The sequence below is a fragment of the Osmia lignaria genome, unplaced genomic scaffold (assembly GCF_051020975.1).
Source record: "Osmia lignaria lignaria isolate PbOS001 unplaced genomic scaffold, iyOsmLign1 scaffold0002, whole genome shotgun sequence".
In the NCBI taxonomy this organism is placed as follows: domain Eukaryota; kingdom Metazoa; phylum Arthropoda; class Insecta; order Hymenoptera; family Megachilidae; genus Osmia; species Osmia lignaria.
In genome coordinates this window covers 10,299,615-10,321,913 of record NW_027478159.1, presented here as the reverse complement: position 1 = coordinate 10,321,913, position 22,299 = coordinate 10,299,615, and positions in this window count along the sequence as shown.

Below are 22,299 nucleotides of genomic sequence, written 5' to 3'. Positions count from 1 at the left end.
TCTGCAAGTATCTCGGAAACGAAGCGAGCTATGGCAAAATGTTAAGAGACCTTTTTTGTAGAGAATTATGTTTCCTACAATTTATGTTCTATGATATTTTTTGATCAGAAGCGTAGTTTTCGAGATATATCGAGATATTTAAAAGTTCCGAAGCCGCACCAACATAATAGAGATACAGAAACACCGTGGCCCCTTTCTTTGAGATAACTCTGCACTAGTGCGAGCCGCAAATGCCACTTCCAGCTTAGCTATGCAGAAGAAGAACAACAAGAAGAAGAAATATCTCGAAATATGTCCGTTAGGCCCCTTCCCTTGAGATAAATGTGCAAATATCTCGGAAACGAAGCGAGCTATGGCAAAATGTTAAGAGACCTTTTTTGTAGAGAATTAAGTTTCCTACTTTTTATGTTCTATCATATTTTTTGATCAGATGCGTAGTTCTCGAGATATATCAAGATATTTAAAAGTTCCGAAGCCGCACCAACATAATAGAGATACAGAAACACCGTGGCCCCTTTCTTTGAGATAACTCTGCACTATAGCGAGCTGCGAATGCCACTTCCAGCTTAGCTGTGCAGAAGAAGAACAACAAGAAGAAGAAATATCTCGAAATATGTCCGTCAGGCCCGTTCCTTTGAGCTGAATCTGCAAATATCTCGGAAACGAAGCGAGTTATGGCAAAATGTTAAGAGACGTTTTTTGTAGAGAATTATGTTTCCTACAATTTATGTTCTATGATATTTTTTGATCAGAAGCGTAGTTTTCGAGATATATCGAGATATTTAAAAGTTCCGAAGCCGCACCAACATAATAGAGATACAGAAACACCGTGGCCCCTTTCTTTGAGATAACTCTGCACTATTGCGAGCTGTAAATGCCACTTCCAGCTTAGCTGTGCAGAAGAAGAACAACAAGAAGAAGAAATATCTCGAAATATGTCCGTCAGGCCCCTTTCCTTGAGATATATCTGCAAATATCTCGGAAACGAAGCGAGCTGTGGCAAAATGTTGAGAGACCTTTTTTGTAGAGAATTATGTTGCCTACAATTTATGTTCTATGATATTTTTTGATCAGAAGCGTAGTTATCGAGATATATCGAGATATTTAAAAGTTCCGAAGCCGCACCAACATAATAGAGATACAGAAACACCGTGGCCCCTTTCTTTGAGATAACTCTGCACTATTGCGAGCTGCAAATGCCAGGTCCAGCTTAACTGTGCAGAAGAAGCACAACAAGAACAAGAAATATCTCGGGATATGTCCGTCAGGCCCCGTTCCCTTGAGATAAATCTGCAAATATCTCGGAAACGAAGCGAGCTATGGCAAAATGTTAAGAGACCTTTTTGTAGAGAATTAAGTTTCCTACTTTTTATGTTCTATGATATTTTTTGATCAGATGCGTAGTTCTCGAGATATATCAAGATATTTAAAAGTTCCGAAGCCGCACCAACATAATAGAGATACAGAAACACCGTGGCCCCTTTCTTTGAGATAACGCTGCACTAGTGCGAGCCGCAAATGCCACTTCCAGCTTAGCTGTGCAGAAGAAGAACAACAAGAAGAAGAAATATCTCGAAATATGTCCGTCAGGCCCCTTCCCTTGAGATAAATCTGCAAATATCTCGGAAACGAAGCGAGCTATGGCAAAATGTTAAGAGACCTTTTTTGAAGAGAATTAAGTTTTCTACTTTTTATGTTCTATGATATTTTTTGATCAGATGCGTAGTTCTCGAGATATATCAAGATATTTAAAAGTTCCGAAGCCGAACCAACATAATAGAGATACAGAAACACCGTGGCCCCTTTCTTTGAGATAACTCTGCACTATTGCGCGCTGCAAATGCCACTTCCAGCTTAGCTGTGCAGAAGAAGAACAACATGAAGAAGAAATATCTCGAAATATGTCCGTCAGGCCCCTTCCCTTGAGATAAATCTGCAAATATCTCGGAAACGAAGCGAGCTATGGCAAAATGTTAAGAGACCTTTTTTGTAGAGAATAATGTTTCCTACAATTTACGTTCTATGATATTTTTTGATCAGAAGCGTAGTTTTCGAGATATATCGAGATATTTAAAAGTTCCGAAAGCGCACCAACATAATAGAGATACAGAAACACCGTGGCCCCTTTCTTTGAGATAACTCTGCACTATTGCGACCTACAAATGCCACTTCCAGCTTAGCTGTGCAGAAGAAGAACAACAAGAAGAAGAAATATCTCGAAATATGTCCGTCAGGCCCCTTCCCTTGGGATATATCTGCAAATATCTCGGAAACGAAGCGAGCTATGGCAAAATGTTAAGAGACCTTTTTTGTAGAGAATTAAGTTTCCTACAATTTATGTTCTATGATATTTTTTGATCAGATGCGTAGTTCTCGAGATATATCAAGATATTTAAAAGTTCCGAAGCCGCACCAACATAATAGAGATACAGAAACACCGTGGCCCCTTTCTTTGAGATAACTCTGCACTATTGGGAGCTGCAAATGCCACTTTCAGCTTAGCTGTGCAGAAGAAGAACAACAAGAAGAAGAAATATCTCGAAATATGTCCGTCAGGCCCCTTCCCTTGAGATAAATCTGCAAATATCTCGGAAACGAAGAGAGCTATTGCAAAATGTTAAGAGACCTTTTTTGTAGAGAATTAAGTTTCCTACAATTTATGTTCTATGATATTTTTTGATCAGAAGCGTAGTTTTCGAGATATATCGAGATATTTAAAAGTTCCGAAGCCGCACCAACATAATAGAGATACAGAAACACCGTGGCCCCTTTCTTTGAGATAACTCTGCACTATTGCGAGCTGGAAATGCCACTTCCAGTTTAGCTGTGCAGAAGAAGAACAACAAGAAGAAGAAATATCACGAAATATGTCCGTCAGGCCCCTTCCCTTGAGATAAATTTGCAAATATCTCGGAAACGAAGCGAGCTATGGCAAAATGTTAAGAGACCTTTTTTGTAGAGAATTATGTTTCCTACAATTTAGGTTCTCTGATATTTTTTGATCAGAAGCGTAGTTTTCGAGATATATCGAGATATTTAAAAGTTCCGAAGCCGCACCAACATAATAGAGATACAGAAACACCGTGGCCCCTTTCTTTGAGATAACTCTGCACTATTGCGACCTGCAAATGCCAGTTCCAGCTTAGCTGTGCAGAAGAGGAACAACAAGAAGAAGAAATATCTCGGAATATGTCCGTCAGGCCCCTTCCCTTGAGATAAATCTGCAAATATCTCGGAAACGAAGCGAGCTATGGCAAAATTTTAAGAGACCTTATTTGTAGAGAATTAAGTTTCCTACTTTTTATGTTCTATGATGTTTTTTGATCAGATGCGTAGTTCTCGAGATATATCGAGATATTTAAAAGTTCCGAAGCCGCACCAACATAATAGAGGTACAGAAACACCGTGGCCCCTTTCTTTGAGATAACTCTGCACTATTGCGAGCTGCAAATGCCACTTCCAGCTTAGCTGTGCAGAAGAAGAACAACAAGAAGAAGAAATATTTCGAAATATGTCCGTCAGGCCCCTTCCCTTGAGATAAATCTGCAAATATCTCGGAAACGAAGCGAGCTATGGCAAAATGTTAAGAGACCTTTTTTGTAGAGAATTAAGTTTCCTACTTTTTATGTTGTATGATATTTTTTGATCAGATGCGTAGATCTCGAGATATATCAAGATATCTAAAAGTTCCGAAGCCGCACCAACATAATAGAGATACAGAAACACCGTGGCCCCTTTCTTTGAGATAACTCTGCACTATTGCGAGCTGGAAATGCCACTTCCAGTTTAGCTGTGCAGAAGAAGAACAACAAGAAGAAGAAATATCTCGAAACATGTCCGTCAGGCCCCTTCCCTTGAGATAAATCTGCAAATATCTCGGAAACGAAGCGAGCTATGGCAAAATGTTAAGAGAGCTTTTTTGTGGAGAATTAAGTTTGCTACTTTCTATGTTCTATGATATTTTTTGATCAGATGCGTAGTTCTCGAGATATATCAAGATATTTAAAAGTTCCGAAGCCGCACCAACATAATAGAGATACAGAAACACCGTGGCCCCTTTCTTTGAGATAACTCTGCACTATTGCGAGCTGCAAATGCCACTCCCAGCATAGCTGTGCAGAAGAAGAACAACAAGAAGAAGAAATATCTCGAAATATGTCCGTCAGGCCCCTTCCCTTGAGATATATCTGCAAATATCTCGGAAACGAAGCGAGCCATGGCAAAATGTTAAGAGACCTTTTTTGTAGAGAATTAAGTTTCCTACTTTTTATGTTCTATGATATTTTTTGATCAGATGCGTAGTTCCCGAGATATATCAAGATATTTAAAAGTTCCGAAGCCGCACCAACATAATAGAGATACAGAAACACCGTGGCCCCTTTCTTTGAGATAACTCTGCACTATTGCGAGCTGGAAATGCCACTTCCAGTTTAGCTGTGCAGAAGAAGAACAACAAGAAGAAGAAATATCTCGAAATATGTCCGTCAGGTCCCTTCCCTTGAGATAAATCTGCAAATATCTCGGAAACGAAGCGAGCTATGGCAAAATGTTAAGAGACCTTTTTTGTAGAGAATTAAGTTTCCTACTTTTTATGTTCTATGATATTTTTTGATCAGATGCGTAGTTCTCGAGATATATCAAGATATTTAAAAGTTCCGAAGCCGCACCAACATAATAGAGATACAGAAACACCGTGGCCCCTTTCTTTGAGATAACTCTGCACTATTGCGAGCTGGAAATGCCACTTCCAGTTTAGCTGTGCAGAAGAAGAACAACAAGAAGAAGAAATATCTCGAAATATGTCCGTCAGGTCCCTTCCCTTGAGATAAATCTGCAAATATCTCGGAAACGAAGCGAGCTATGGCAAAATGTTAAGAGACCTTTTTTGTAGAGAATTAAGTTTCCTACTTTTTATGTTCTATGATATTTTTTGATCAGATGCGTAGTTCTCGAGATATATCAAGATATTTAAAAGTTCCGAAGCCGCACCAACATAATAGAGATACAGAAACATCGTGGCCCCTTTCTTTGAGATAACTCTGCACTATTGCGAGCTGTAAATGCCACTTCCAGCTTAGCTGTGCAGAAGAAGAACAACAAGAAGAAGAAATATCTCGAAATATGTCCGTCAGGCCCCTTCCCTTGAGATATATCTGCAAGTATCTCGGAAACGAAGCGAGCTATGGCAAAATGTTAAGAGACCTTTTTTGTAGAGAATTATGTTTCCTACAATTTATGTTCTATGATATTTTTTGATCAGAAGCGTAGTTTTCGAGATATATCGAGATATTTAAAAGTTCCGAAGCCGCACCAACATAATAGAGATACAGAAACACCGTGGCCCCTTTCTTTGAGATAACTCTGCACTAGTGCGAGCCGCAAATGCCACTTCCAGCTTAGCTATGCAGAAGAAGAACAACAAGAAGAAGAAATATCTCGAAATATGTCCGTTAGGCCCCTTCCCTTGAGATAAATGTGCAAATATCTCGGAAACGAAGCGAGCTATGGCAAAATGTTAAGAGACCTTTTTTGTAGAGAATTAAGTTTCCTACTTTTTATGTTCTATCATATTTTTTGATCAGATGCGTAGTTCTCGAGATATATCAAGATATTTAAAAGTTCCGAAGCCGCACCAACATAATAGAGATACAGAAACACCGTGGCCCCTTTCTTTGAGATAACTCTGCACTATAGCGAGCTGCGAATGCCACTTCCAGCTTAGCTGTGCAGAAGAAGAACAACAAGAAGAAGAAATATCTCGAAATATGTCCGTCAGGCCCGTTCCTTTGAGCTGAATCTGCAAATATCTCGGAAACGAAGCGAGTTATGGCAAAATGTTAAGAGACGTTTTTTGTAGAGAATTATGTTTCCTACAATTTATGTTCTATGATATTTTTTGATCAGAAGCGTAGTTTTCGAGATATATCGAGATATTTAAAAGTTCCGAAGCCGCACCAACATAATAGAGATACAGAAACACCGTGGCCCCTTTCTTTGAGATAACTCTGCACTATTGCGAGCTGTAAATGCCACTTCCAGCTTAGCTGTGCAGAAGAAGAACAACAAGAAGAAGAAATATCTCGAAATATGTCCGTCAGGCCCCTTTCCTTGAGATATATCTGCAAATATCTCGGAAACGAAGCGAGCTGTGGCAAAATGTTGAGAGACCTTTTTTGTAGAGAATTATGTTGCCTACAATTTATGTTCTATGATATTTTTTGATCAGAAGCGTAGTTATCGAGATATATCGAGATATTTAAAAGTTCCGAAGCCGCACCAACATAATAGAGATACAGAAACACCGTGGCCCCTTTCTTTGAGATAACTCTGCACTATTGCGAGCTGCAAATGCCAGGTCCAGCTTAACTGTGCAGAAGAAGCACAACAAGAACAAGAAATATCTCGGGATATGTCCGTCAGGCCCCTTCCCTTGAGCTAAATCTGCAAATATCTCGGAAACGATGCGAGCTATGGGAAAATGTTAAGAGACCTTTTTTGTAGTGAATTAAGTTTACTACTTTTTACGTTCTTTGATATTTTTTGATCAGATGCGTAGTTTTCGAGAAATATCGAGATATTTAAAAGTTCCGAAGCCGCACCAACATAATAAAGATACAGAAACACCGTGGCCCCTTTCCTTCATATAAATCTGCTCTACTGCGTGCTGCAAATGCCACCTTTAGCTTAGCTGTGCAGAAGAAGAACAACAAGAAGAAGAAATATCTCGAAATATGTCCGTCAGGCCCCTTCCCTTGATGTAAATCTGCAAATATCTCGGAAACGATGCGAGCTATGGCAAAATGTTAAGAGACCTTTTTCGTAGGAAATTAAGTTTCCTACTATTTATCTTCTATGATATTTTTTGATCAGATGCGTAGTTTTCGAGATATATCGAGATATTTAAAAGTTCCGAAGCCGCACCAACATAATAAAGATACAGAAACACCGTGGCCCTGTTCTTTGAGATAACTCTGCACTATTGCGAGCTGCAAATGCCACTTCCAGCTTAGCTGTGCAGAAGAAGAACAACAAGAAGAAGAAATATCTCGAAATATGTCCGTCAGGCCCCTTCCCTTGAGATGTATCTGCAAATATCTCGGAAACGAAGCGAGCTATGGCAAAATGTTAAGAGACCTTTTTTGTAGAGAATTATGTTTTCTACAATTTATGTTCTATGATATTTTTTGATCAGAAGCGTAGTTTTCGAGATATATCGAGATATTTAAAAGTTCCGAAGCCGCACCAACATAATAAAGATACAGAAACACCGTGGCCCTGTTCTTTGAGATAACTCTGCACTATTCCGAGCTGCAAATGCCACTTCCAGCTTAGCTGTGCAGAAGAAGAACAACAATAGGAAGAAATATCTCCGAATATGCCCGTGAGGCCCCTTTCCTTGAGCTAGATCTGCAGATATGTAATGTACATTTAATACCAATATCATTATTACGATATCTACATGAGATATAATGTAATGTACTGATGACTACCCGCAGATCAATGTACATTTAATAACAATATCATTATTGCCATATCTACATTAGATATAATGTAATATACTGATTCATTCCCACAGATCAATGTACATTTAATAACAATATCGTTAGTACGATATCTACATTAGATTTGTAGTGCACATTTAAAAACAATATCATTATTACCATATCTACATTAGATATAATGTAATATACAGATCCATTCCCACAGATCAATGTACATTTAATAACAATATCATTAGTACTATATCTACATTCGATATATTGTAATATACTTATTCGTTCCCACAGATCAATGTACTGTTACGTCGCGAGCGAGAGAGAGAGAGAGACGGCGCGCGACGTACAAAATAAGAAAAATTTTTGATTTTACGTGAGGTTAATTAAATTGTTGGCTGATACGCGGTTGAGAACGGTATTAGCGGCTGCCACCAGTCCTAATCGCTTGAGACGATGTTAGATCTTTCGCGATTAGAACAATAAAAGAGTTGATAGATTAATTAATAGTTAATTAAGAATTTATTTGGGTTCGTCAATGCTCTAGTCCCATACGGGCCCGTCGTGTGAATTTGTACGGAGATGGTAGGCGTGAAAATGCAGGAAAAGAAGTGGCTTGAAACGTAAATGAATTAAAACAGTTTAGGCGTAACAAAAATATAATCTCAAAAAAAGGTAAACGTGACAATAAAATGGTTGGTTAACAGAAAATGCGAGCTGTTTGAAATACAAGGGAAAATAAATGCATTGTTAAGAAAGGTTTAGGTTGTATGAAAGTGAGACTATTGATTATGGAATAGTTAATGTTTGATTAAACGATTCGACGATTCGAGCGACGATGTCGTATAAAGAATTAAACGCGAACAAAAGGAAAGAACGGTCCCAGAGGGTAAACTACCAGAATCACGGTTTCGTGGGGCCGCCTTCTTTTGTGTGAAATCGGAGTTTTCTAAATATTTTAAATATTCGATACCTTATGTCTCTATTGTGAACGGAACGATCTAGAGGGAAACTTTCCAGAATACGCGGTTTCGTAGATCGCCCGTTTTGCCTCGCTACGTCCAGATTCGTCGTATTAGATAAAATGAAATGGACAACTTACCAGGAAACAAGATGAAATAATATCTAATAATAGTGAGTGATAGACGCTTTCTTTTGCTGGTGTCGTTGAGAAATCTGGAAATCAAAGAAAAGATGAGGAAACTGCCACTGCACCACGCGTTCGCGATCGGCCTTTATTACGGTGTTACGAGACGAATTCAAACTATTACAAACGAACACAAAGTATTTTTAAATCAACGCGGCGCAGAAAAAGAAAGAAAAATAATTAATACACGAGACGATATAAAATGAAAGAGAAAAGATAGAATTTGAAGAGTATGAAAAGAATTTAACGTATCCGTTTGAGTCCTTGTCACAAAACCCCGAACCGAAACTCTCTCGACACTCTGCCTTGAAGAGGACTTGCCGAGCATTCTAATTACGCGGGTTTTGATTAACAACTCTATCTCTACGCGAACACGGGCTCCCCGTCACGCACCTTGCGACTTATCGACGAAGAGTGATTTGCCTCCGTCAAGCGATCGTGTCTGAGGGTTCGACCCGCGATCAAGGGCCCAAAGTGGGGACATCATTTGGCAAATGGGGGTACGTGACGGAGGGGAAATCCCGCGCGTATTGGGCTAATTGGCCGCTCTTCCTAGTTCCCTCAGCCCTTCCTGGCTTTTCCTTCTACCTTCGTCCAAGGTTGTCCATTTCTTTCTACCCCTCTAACGCTACAACAGGTTTCATGCGTCGCAATTCTAAAGTTCTGGAATATTCGAAATCTATTACGACTTAGTTCATTCGTGTTTGCTTAATTAAAGTGGCCTTTACAATGATATTTCCGGTATCGAAAGAGATCTTTGTTTTATTAGAAGAGCACAAGATCGGAGAAGCGCGAACAGGTAACGATGAGAAGAAATAAATTAGCAAGGCCCTTCCTTGCGCCCCTCACGTGGAAAGTTCCAGATGCAGCGTACCCGATGAGGAACGCAAGGTCGGGATAAATGAAAATTAGCAAAAAATGTACATTTAATAACAACATCATTAGTACTGTATCTACATTATATATGTAATGTACATTTAAAAACAATTTCATTATTACCATATCTACATTAGATATAATGTAATACACAGATCCATTCCCACAGATCAATGTACATTTAATAACAATATCATTGGATCTATATCTACATTCGATGTAATGTAATATACTGATACATTCCCACAAATCAATATACATTTAATAACAATATCATTGGTACTATATCTACATTCGGTATAATGTAATATACTGATCTCTACCCACAGATCAATGTACATGTAAGTACAATATCATTATTACCATATCTTCATTAGATACAATGTAATATACTGATTCATTCCCACAGATCAATGTACATTTAATAACAATATCATTAGTACTATATCTACATTCGATATAATGTAATATACTGATTCATTCCCACAGATCAATGTTCATTTAGTAACAAAATCATTAGTACTATATCTACATTAGATATGTAATGTACATTTAATAACAATATCATTAGTACTATATCTACATTCGATATAATGTAATATATTAATTCATTACAACAGATCAATGTACATTTAATAACAATATCATTGGTACTACGTGTACATTCTATATAATGCGATATACTGATTCATTCCCACCGATCAATGTACATTTAATAACCATATCATCGGTACTATATCTACATTCGATATAATGTAATATACTGATTCATTCCCACAGATCAATGTACATTTAATAACAATATCATTAGTACTATATTTACATTAGATATGTAATGTACATTTAATAACAATATCACTAATACCATGTCTACATTAGATATAACGTATAATACTGCTTCCTTCCCACAGATCAATGGACATTTAATAACAATATCATTGGTACTATAGCTACATTCTATACAATGTAATATATTGATTCATTCCCACAGATCAATGTACATTTAATAACAATATCATTGGTACTACATCTACATTAGATATGTAATGTACATTTAATAACAATATCATTATTACCATATCTACATTAGATATAATGTAATACACTGATTCCCACCCACAGATCAATGTTCCTTTAATATCAATATCTCTATTACTACATCTACATTAGATAAAATGTCACGTACAGATTCATTCCCACAGATCAATGTACATTTAATAACAATATCGTGAACACTATATCTACCTACGATATAATGTAATATACTGATTCATTCCCACAGATCAATGTTCATTTAGTAACAAAATCATTAGTACTATATCTACATTAGATATGTAATGTACATTTAATAACAATATCATTAGTACTATATCTACATTCGATATAATGTAATATATTGATTCATTCCAACAGATCAATGTACATTTAATAACAATATCATTATTACTATATCTACATTAGATATAATGTAATATACTTATTCGTTCCCACAGATGAATGTGCATTTAATAACATTATCATTAGTACTGTATCTACATTAGATATGTAATGTATATTTAAAAACAATATCATTATTACCATATCTACATTAGATATAATGTAATATACAGACTCCTTCCCACAGATCAATGTACATTTAATAACAGTATCATTGGTACTATATCTACATTGAATATAATGTAATATACTCATTCATTCCCACAGATCAATGTACATTTAATAACAATATCATTAGTACTATATCTACATTAGATACGTAATGTACATTTAATAACAATATCATTATTACTATATCTACATTAGGTATAATGTAATGTACTGATCACTACCCACAGATCAATGTACATTTAATAACAATATCATTATTACTATATCTACATTATAAATAATGTCATATACAGATACATTTCAACAGATCAATGTACCTACATTTAATGCCAATGTCATTATTACGACATCTACATGAGATATATTGTAATATACTGATTGCTACCCACAGATCTATGTACATTTAATAACAATATCATTGGTACTATATCTACATTAGATATGTAATGTACATTTAAAAACAATATCATTATTACCATATCTACATTAGATATAATGTAATATACTGATTCCTTCCCACAGATAAATGTACATTTTCTAACAATATCCTTGGTACTACAGCTACATCCTATATAATGTAATATATTGATTCATTCCCGCAGATCAATGTACATTTAATAACACTACCATTAGTACTATATCTACATTAGATATGTAATGTGCATTTAATACCAATGTCATTATTACCATATCTAGATTAGATATAATGTAATGTACTGATTACAAACCCACAGACCAATGTACATTTAATAACAATATCATTATTACTATATCTACATTATAAATAATGTCATATACAGATACATTCCAACAGATCAATGTGCCTACATTTAATACCAATGTCATTATTACGATATCTACATGAGATATAATGTAATGTACTGATTACTACCCACAGATCAATGAACATTTAATAACAATATCATTATTACCATATCTACAATAGATATAACGTAATATACGGATTCCTTCCCACAGATCAATGTACGTTTAATAACAATATCATTGGTACTATATCTACATTCTATATAATGTAATATATTGATTCGTTCCCACAGATCAATGTACATTTAATAACAATATCATTATTACTATGACTACATTAGATATAATGTCATATAATGATACATTCCAACAGATGAATGTGCCTACATTTGGTACCAATGTCGTTATTACCATATCTACACTAGACATAATGTAATATACTGATTCCATCCCACAGACCAATGTACATTTAATAACGATATTATTATTACCATATCTACATTAGATATAATGTAATATACTGATACCTTCCCACAGATCAATGTACATTTATAAACAATATCATTATTCAGATGACTACATTAGATATAATGTCATATAGTGATACATTCCAACAGATCAATGTGCCTACATTTTGTACCAATGTCATTATTACGATATCTACATGAGATATAATGTAATGTACTGATTACTACCCACAGATCAATGTACATTTAATAACCATATCATTATTACTATGACTACATTACATATAATGTCATATAATGATACATTCCAACAGATGAATGTGCCTACATTTGGTACCAATGTCGTTATTACCATATCTACACTAGACATAATGTAATATACTGATTCCATCCCACAGATCAATGTACATTTAATAACGATATTATTATTACCATATCTACATTAGATATAATGTAATATACTGATACCTTCCCTAAGATCAATGTACATTTATAAACAATATCATTATTACTATGACTACATTAGATATAATGTCATATAGTGATACATTCCAACAGATCAATGTGCCTACATTTTGTACCAATGTCGTTATTACCATATCTACACTAGATATAATGTAATATAGTGATTAATCCCCACAGATCAATGTACATTTAATAACAATATCATTAGTACTATATCTACATTATATATGTAATGTACATTTAATAACAATATCATTAGTACCATATCTACATTATATGTGTAATGTACATTTAATAACAATATCATTAGCACTATATCTACATTATATATGTAATGTACATTTAATAACAATATCATTAGCACTATATCTACATTCGATATAATGTAATATACTGATTCCCTCCCACAGATCAATGTACATTTAATAACAATATCATTATTACTATATCTACATTCGAAATAATGTAATATACTGATTCGTTCCCACAGAACAATGTACATTTAATAACAATATCATTAGTACTGTATCTACAGTAGATATGTAATATACATTTACAAACAATGCCATTATTACTATATTTCCGTTGGACATAATGTAATATACTGATTCCTTCCAACAGATCAATGTATACTTAATAACAATATCCTTAGTACTATATCTACATTCGATATAATGTAATATAGTTATTCGTTCCCACAGATGAATGTGCATTTAATAACAATATCATTAGTACTATATCTACATTGGATATGTAATGTGCACTTAATAACAATATCATTATTACCATATCTACACTAGATATAATGTAATATACTGATTAATCCCCACAGATCAATGTACATTTAATAACAATATCATTAGTACTATATCTACATTAGATATAATGTCATATAGTGATACATTCCAACAGACCAATGTACCTACATTTAGTACCAATGTCATAATTACCATATCTACACTAGATATAATGTAATACACTGATTCCCACCCACAGATCAATGTTCCTTTAATATCAATATCTCTATTACTACATCTACATTAGATAAAATGTCACGTACAGATTCATTCCCACAGATCAATGTACATTTAATAACAATATCGTGAACACTATATCTACCTACGATATAATGTAATATACTGATTCATTCCCACAGATCAATGTTCATTTAGTAACAAAATCATTAGTACTATATCTACATTGGATATGTAATGTACATTTAATAACAATATCATTAGTACTATATCTACATTCGATATAATGTAATATATTGATTCATTCCAACAGATCAATGTACATTTAATAACAATATCATTATTACTATATCTACATTAGATATAATGTAATATACTTATTCGTTCCCACAGATGAATGTGCATTTAATAACATTATCATTAGTACTGTATCTACATTAGATATGTAATGTATATTGAAAAACAATATCATTATTACCATATCTACATTAGATATAATGTAATATACAGACTCCTTCCCACAGATCAATGTACATTTAATAACAGTATCATTGGTACTATATCTACATTGAATATAATGTAATATACTCATTCATTCCCACAGATCAATGTACATTTAGTAACAATATCATTAGTACTATATCTACATTAGATACGTAATGTACATTTAATAACAATATCATTATTACTATATCTACATTAGGTATAATGTAATGTACTGATCACTACCCACAGATCAATGTACATTTAATAACAATATCATTATTACTATATCTACATTATAAATAATGTCATATACAGATACATTTCAACAGATCAATGTACCTACATTTAATGCCAATGTCATTATTACGATATCTACATGAGATATAATGTAATATACTGCTGCTACCCACAGATCTATGTACATTTAATAACAATATCATTGGTACTATATCTACATTAGATATGTAATGTACATTTAAAAACAATATCATTATTACCATATCTACATTAGATATAATGTAATATACTGATTCCTTCCCACAGATAAATGTACATCTTCTAACAATATCCTTGGTACTACAGCTACATCCTATATAATGTAATATATTGATTCATACCCGCAGATCAATGTACATTTAATAACACTACCATTAGTACTATATCTACATTAGATATGTAATGTGCATTTAATGCCAATGTCATTATTACCATATCTAGATTAGATATAATGTAATGTACTGATTACTACCCACAGACCAATGTACATTTAATAACAATATCATTATTACTATATCTACATTATAAATAATGTCATTTACAGATACATTCCAACAGATCAATGTGCCTACATTTAATACCAATGTCATTATTACGATATCTACATGAGATATAATGTAATGTACTGATTACTACCCACAGATCAATGTACATTTAATAACAATATCATTATTACCATATCTACAATAGATATAACGTAATATACGGATTCCTTCCCACAGATCAATGTACGTTTAATAACAATATCATTGGTACTATATCTACATTCTATATAATGTAATATATTGATTCATTCCCACAGATCAATGTACATTTAATAACAATATCATTAGTACTATATCTACATTAGATATAATGTCATATAGTGATACATTCCAACAGACCAATGTACCTACATTTAGTACCAATGTCATAATTACCATATCTACACTAGATATAATGTAATACACTGATTCCCACCCACAGATCAATGTTCCTTTAATATCAATATCTCTATTACTACATCTACATTAGATAAAATGTCACGTACAGATTCATTCCCACAGATCAATGTACATTTAATAACAATATCGTGAACACTATATCTACCTAGGATATAATGTAATATACTGATTCATTCCCACAGATCAATGTTCATTTAGTAACAAAATCATTAGTACTATATCTACATTAGATATGTAATGTACATTTAATAACAATATCATTAGTACTATATCTACATTCGATATGATGTAATATATTGATTCATTCCAACAGATCAATGTACATTTAATAACAATATCATTATTACTATATCTACATTAGATATAATGTAATATACTTATTCGTTCCCACAGATGAATGTGCATTTAATAACATTATCATTAGTACTGTATCTACATTAGATATGTAATGTATATTTAAAAACAATAACATTATTACCATATCTACATTAGATATAATGTAATATACAGACTCCTTCCCACAGATCAATGTACATTTAATAACAGTATCATTGGTACTATATCTACATTGAATATAATGTAATATACTCATTCATTCCCACAGATCAATGTACATTTAATAACAATATCATTATTACTATATCTACATTATAAATAATGTCATATACAGATACATTTCAACAGATCAATGTACCTACATTTAATGCCAATGTCATTATTACGATATCTACATGAGATATAATGTAATATACTGCTGCTACCCACAGATCTATGTACATTTAATAACAATATCATTGGTACTATATCTACATTAGATATGTAATGTACATTTAAAAACAATATCATTATTACCATATCTACATTAGATATAATGTAATATACTGATTCCTTCCCACAGATAAATGTACATCTTCTAACAATATCCTTGGTACTACAGCTACATCCTATATAATGTAATATATTGATTCATACCCGCAGATCAATGTACATTTAATAACACTACCATTAGTACTATATCTACATTAGATATGTAATGTGCATTTAATGCCAATGTCATTATTACCATATCTAGATTAGATATAATGTAATGTACTGATTACTACCCACAGACCAATGTACATTTAATAACAATATCATTATTACTATATCTACATTATAAATAATGTCATTTACAGATACATTCCAACAGATCAATGTGCCTACATTTAATACCAATGTCATTATTACGATATCTACATGAGATATAATGTAATGTACTGATTACTACCCACAGATCAATGTACATTTAATAACAATATCATTATTACCATATCTACAATAGATATAACGTAATATACGGATTCCTTCCCACAGATCAATGTACATTTAATAACAATATCATTATTACTATGACTACATTAGATATAATGTCATATAATGATACATTCCAACAGATGAATGTGCCTACATTTGGTTCCAATGTCGTTATTACCATATCTACACTAGACATAATGTAATATACTGATTCCATCCCACAGATCAATGTACATTTAATAACGATATTATTATTACCATATCTACATTAGATATAATGTAATATACTGATACCTTCCCACAGATCAATGTACATTTATAAACAATATCATTATTCAGATGACTACATTAGATATAATGTCATATAGTGATACATTCCAACAGATCAATGTGCCTACATTTTGTACCAATGTCATTATTACGATATCTACATGAGATATAATGTAATGTACTGATTACTACCCACAGATCAATGTACATTTAATAACAATATCATTATTACTATATCTACATTCGAAATAATGTAATATACTGATTCGTTCCCACAGAACAATGTACATTTAATAACAATCTCATTAGTACTATATCTACAGTAGATATGTAATATACATTTACAAACAATGCCATTATTACTATATTTCCGTTGGACATAATGTAATATACTGATTCCTTCCAACAGATCAATGTATATTTAATAACAATATCCTTAGTACTATATCTACATTCGATATAATGTAATATAGTTATTCGTTCCCACAGATGAATGTGCATTTAATAACAATATCATTAGTACTATTTCTACATTGGATATGTAATGTGCACTTAATAACAATATCATTATTACCATATCTACACTAGATATAATGTAATATACTGATTAATCCCCACAGATCAATGTACATTTAATAACAATATCATTAGTACTATATCTACATTAGATATAATGTCATATAGTGATACATTCCAACAGACCAATGTACCTACATTTAGTACCAATGTCATAATTACCATATCTACACTAGATATAATGTAATACACTGATTCCCACCCACAGATCAATGTTCCTTTAATATCAATATCTCTATTACTACATCTACATTAGATAAAATGTCACGTACAGATTCATTCCCACAGATCAATGTACATTTAATAACAATATCGTGAACACTATATCTACCTAGGATATAATGTAATATACTGATTCATTCCCACAGATCAATGTTCATTTAGTAACAAAATCATTAGTACTATATCTACATTAGATATGTAATGTACATTTAATAACAATATCATTAGTACTATATCTACATTCGATATGATGTAATATATTGATTCATTCCAACAGATCAATGTACATTTAATAACAATATCATTATTACTATATCTACATTAGATATAATGTAATATACTTATTCGTTCCCACAGATGAATGTGCATTTAATAACATTATCATTAGTACTGTATCTACATTAGATATGTAATGTATATTTAAAAACAATAACATTATTACCATATCTACATTAGATATAATGTAATATACAGACTCCTTCCCACAGATCAATGTACATTTAATAACAGTATCATTGGTACTATATCTACATTGAATATAATGTAATATACTCATTCATTCCCACAGATCAATGTACATTTAGCAACAATATCATTAGTACTATATCTACATTAGATACGTAATGTACATTTAATAACAATATCATTATTACTATATCTACATTAGGTATAATGTAATGTACTGATCACTACCCACAGATCAATGTACATTTAATAACAATATCATTATTACTATATCTACATTATAAATAATGTCATATACAGATACATTTCAACAGATCAATGTACCTACATTTAATGCCAATGTCATTATTACGATATCTACATGAGATATAATGTAATATACTGATTGCTACCCACAGATCTATGTACATTTAATAACAATATCATTGGTACTATATCTACATTAGATATGTAATGTACATTTAAAAACAATATCATTATTACCATATCTACATTAGATATAATGTAATATACAGACTCCTTCCCACAGATCAATGTACATTTAATAACAGTATCATTGGTACTATATCTACATTGAATATAATGTAATATACTCATTCATTCCCACAGATCAATGTACATTTAGTAACAATATCATTAGTACTATATCTACATTAGATACGTAATGTACATTTAATAACAATATCATTATTACTATATCTACATTAGGTATAATGTAATGTACTGATCACTACCCACAGATCAATGTACATTTAATAACAATATCATTATTACTATATCTACATTATAAATAATGTCATATACAGATACATTTCAACAGATCAATGTACCTACATTTAATGCCAATGTCATTATTACGATATCTACATGAGATATAATGTAATATACTGATTGCTACCCACAGATCTATGTACATTTAATAACAATATCATTGGTACTATATCTACATTAGATATGTAATGTACATTTAAAAACAATATCATTATTACCATATCTACATTAGATATAATGTAATATACTGATTCCTTCCCACAGATAAATGTACATTTTCTAACAATATCCTTGGTACTACAGCTACATCCTATATAATGTAATATATTGATTCATACCCGCAGATCAATGTACATTTAATAACACTACCATTAGTACTATATCTACATTAGATATGTAATGTGCATTTAATACCAATGTCATTATTACCATATCTAGATTAGATATAATGTAATGTACTGATTACTACCCACAGACCAATGTACATTTAATAACAATATCATTATTACTATATCTACATTATAAATAATGTCATATACAGATACATTCCAACAGATCAATGTGCCTACATTTAATACCAATGTCATTATTACGATATCTACATGAGATATAATGTAATGTACTGATTACTACCCACAGATCAATGTACATTTAATAACAATATCATTATTACCATATCTACAATAGATATAACGTAATATACGGATTCCTTCCCACAGATCAATGTACGTTTAATAACAATATCATTGGTACTATATCTACATTCTATATAATGTAATATATTGATTCATTCCCACAGATCAATGTACATTTAATAACAATATCATTATTACTATGACTACATTAGATATAATGTCATATAATGATACATTCCAACAGATGAATGTGCCTACATTTGGTTCCAATGTCGTTATTACCATATCTACACTAGACATAATGTAATATACTGATTCCATCCCACAGATCAATGTACATTTAATAACGATATTATTATTACCATATCTACATTAGATATAATGTAATATACTGATACCTTCCCACAGATCAATGTACATTTATAAACAATATCATTATTCAGATGACTACATTAGATATAATGTCATATAGTGATACATTCCAACAGATCAATGTGCCTACATTTTGTACCAATGTCATTATTACGATATCTACATGAGATATAATGTAATGTACTGATTACTACCCACAGATCAATGTACATTTAATAACAATATCATTATTACTATATCTACATTCGAAATAATGTAATATACTGATTCGTTCCCACAGAACAATGTACATTTAATAACAATATCATTTGTACTATATCTACAGTAGATATGTAATATACATTTACAAACAATGCCATTATTACTATATTTCCGTTGGACATAATGTAATATACTGATTCCTTCCAACAGATCAATGTATATTTAATAACAATATCCTTAGTACTATATCTACATTCGATATAATGTAATATAGTTATTCGTTCCCACAGATGAATGTGCATTTAATAACAATATCATTAGTACTATTTCTACATTGGATATGTAATGTGCACTTAATAACAATATCATTATTACCATATCTACACTAGATATAATGTAATATACTGATTAATCCCCACAGATCAATGTACATTTAATAACAATATCATTAGTACTATATCTACATTAGATATAATGTCATATAGTGATACATTCCAACAGACCAATGTACCTACATTTAGTACCAATGTCATAATTACCATATCTACACTAGATATAATGTAATACACTGATTCCCACCCACAGATCAATGTTCCTTTAATATCAATATCTCTATTACTACATCTACATTAGATAAAATGTCACGTACAGATTCATTCCCACAGATCAATGTACATTTAATAACAATATCGTGAACACTATATCTACCTACGATATAATGTAATATACTGATTCATTCCCACAGATCAATGTTCATTTAGTAACAAAATCATTAGTACTATATCTACATTAGCTATGTAATGTACATTTAATAACAATATCATTAGTACTATATCTACATTCGATATAATGTAATATATTGATTCATTCCAACAGATCAATGTACATTTAATAACAATATCATTATTACTATGACTACATTAGATATAATGTCATATAATGATACATTCCAACAGATGAATGTGCCTACATTTGGTTCCAATGGCGTTATTACCATATCTACACTAGACATAATGTAATGTACTGATTCCATCCCACAGATCAATGTACATTTAATAACGATATTATTATTACCATATCTACATTAGATATAATGTAATATACTGATACCTTCCCACAGATCAATGTACATTTATAAACAATATCATTATTCAGATGACTACATTAGATATAATGTCATATAGTGATACATTCCAACAGATCAATGTGCCTACATTTTGTACCAATGTCATTATTACGATATCTACATGAGATATAATGTAATGTACTGATTACTACCCACAGATCAATGTACATTTAATAACAATATCATTATTACTATGACTACATTACATATAATGTCATATAATGATACATTCCAACAGATGAATGTGCCTACATTTGGTACCAATGTCGTTATTACCATATCTACACTAGACATAATGTAATATACTGATTTCATCCCACAGATCAATGTACATTTAATAACGATATTATTATTACCATATCTACATTAGATATAATGTAATATACTGATACCTTCCCTAAGATCAATGTACATTAATAAACAATATCATTATTACTATGACTACATTAGATATAATGTCATATAGTGATACATTCCAACAGATCAATGTGCCTACATTTTGTACCAATGTCGTTATTACCATATCTACACTAGATATAATGTAATATACTGATTAATCCCCACAGATCAATGTACATTTAATAACAATATCATTAGTACTATATCTACATTATATATGTAATGTACATTTAATAACAATATCATTAGTACCATATCTACATTATATGTGTAATGTACATTTAATAACAATATCATTAGCACTATATCTACATTATATATGTAATGTACATTTAATAACAATATCATTAGCACTATATCTACATTCGATATAATGTAATATACTGATTCCCTCCCACAGATCAATGTACATTTAATAACAATATCATTATTACTATATCTACATTCGAAATAATGTAATATACTGAT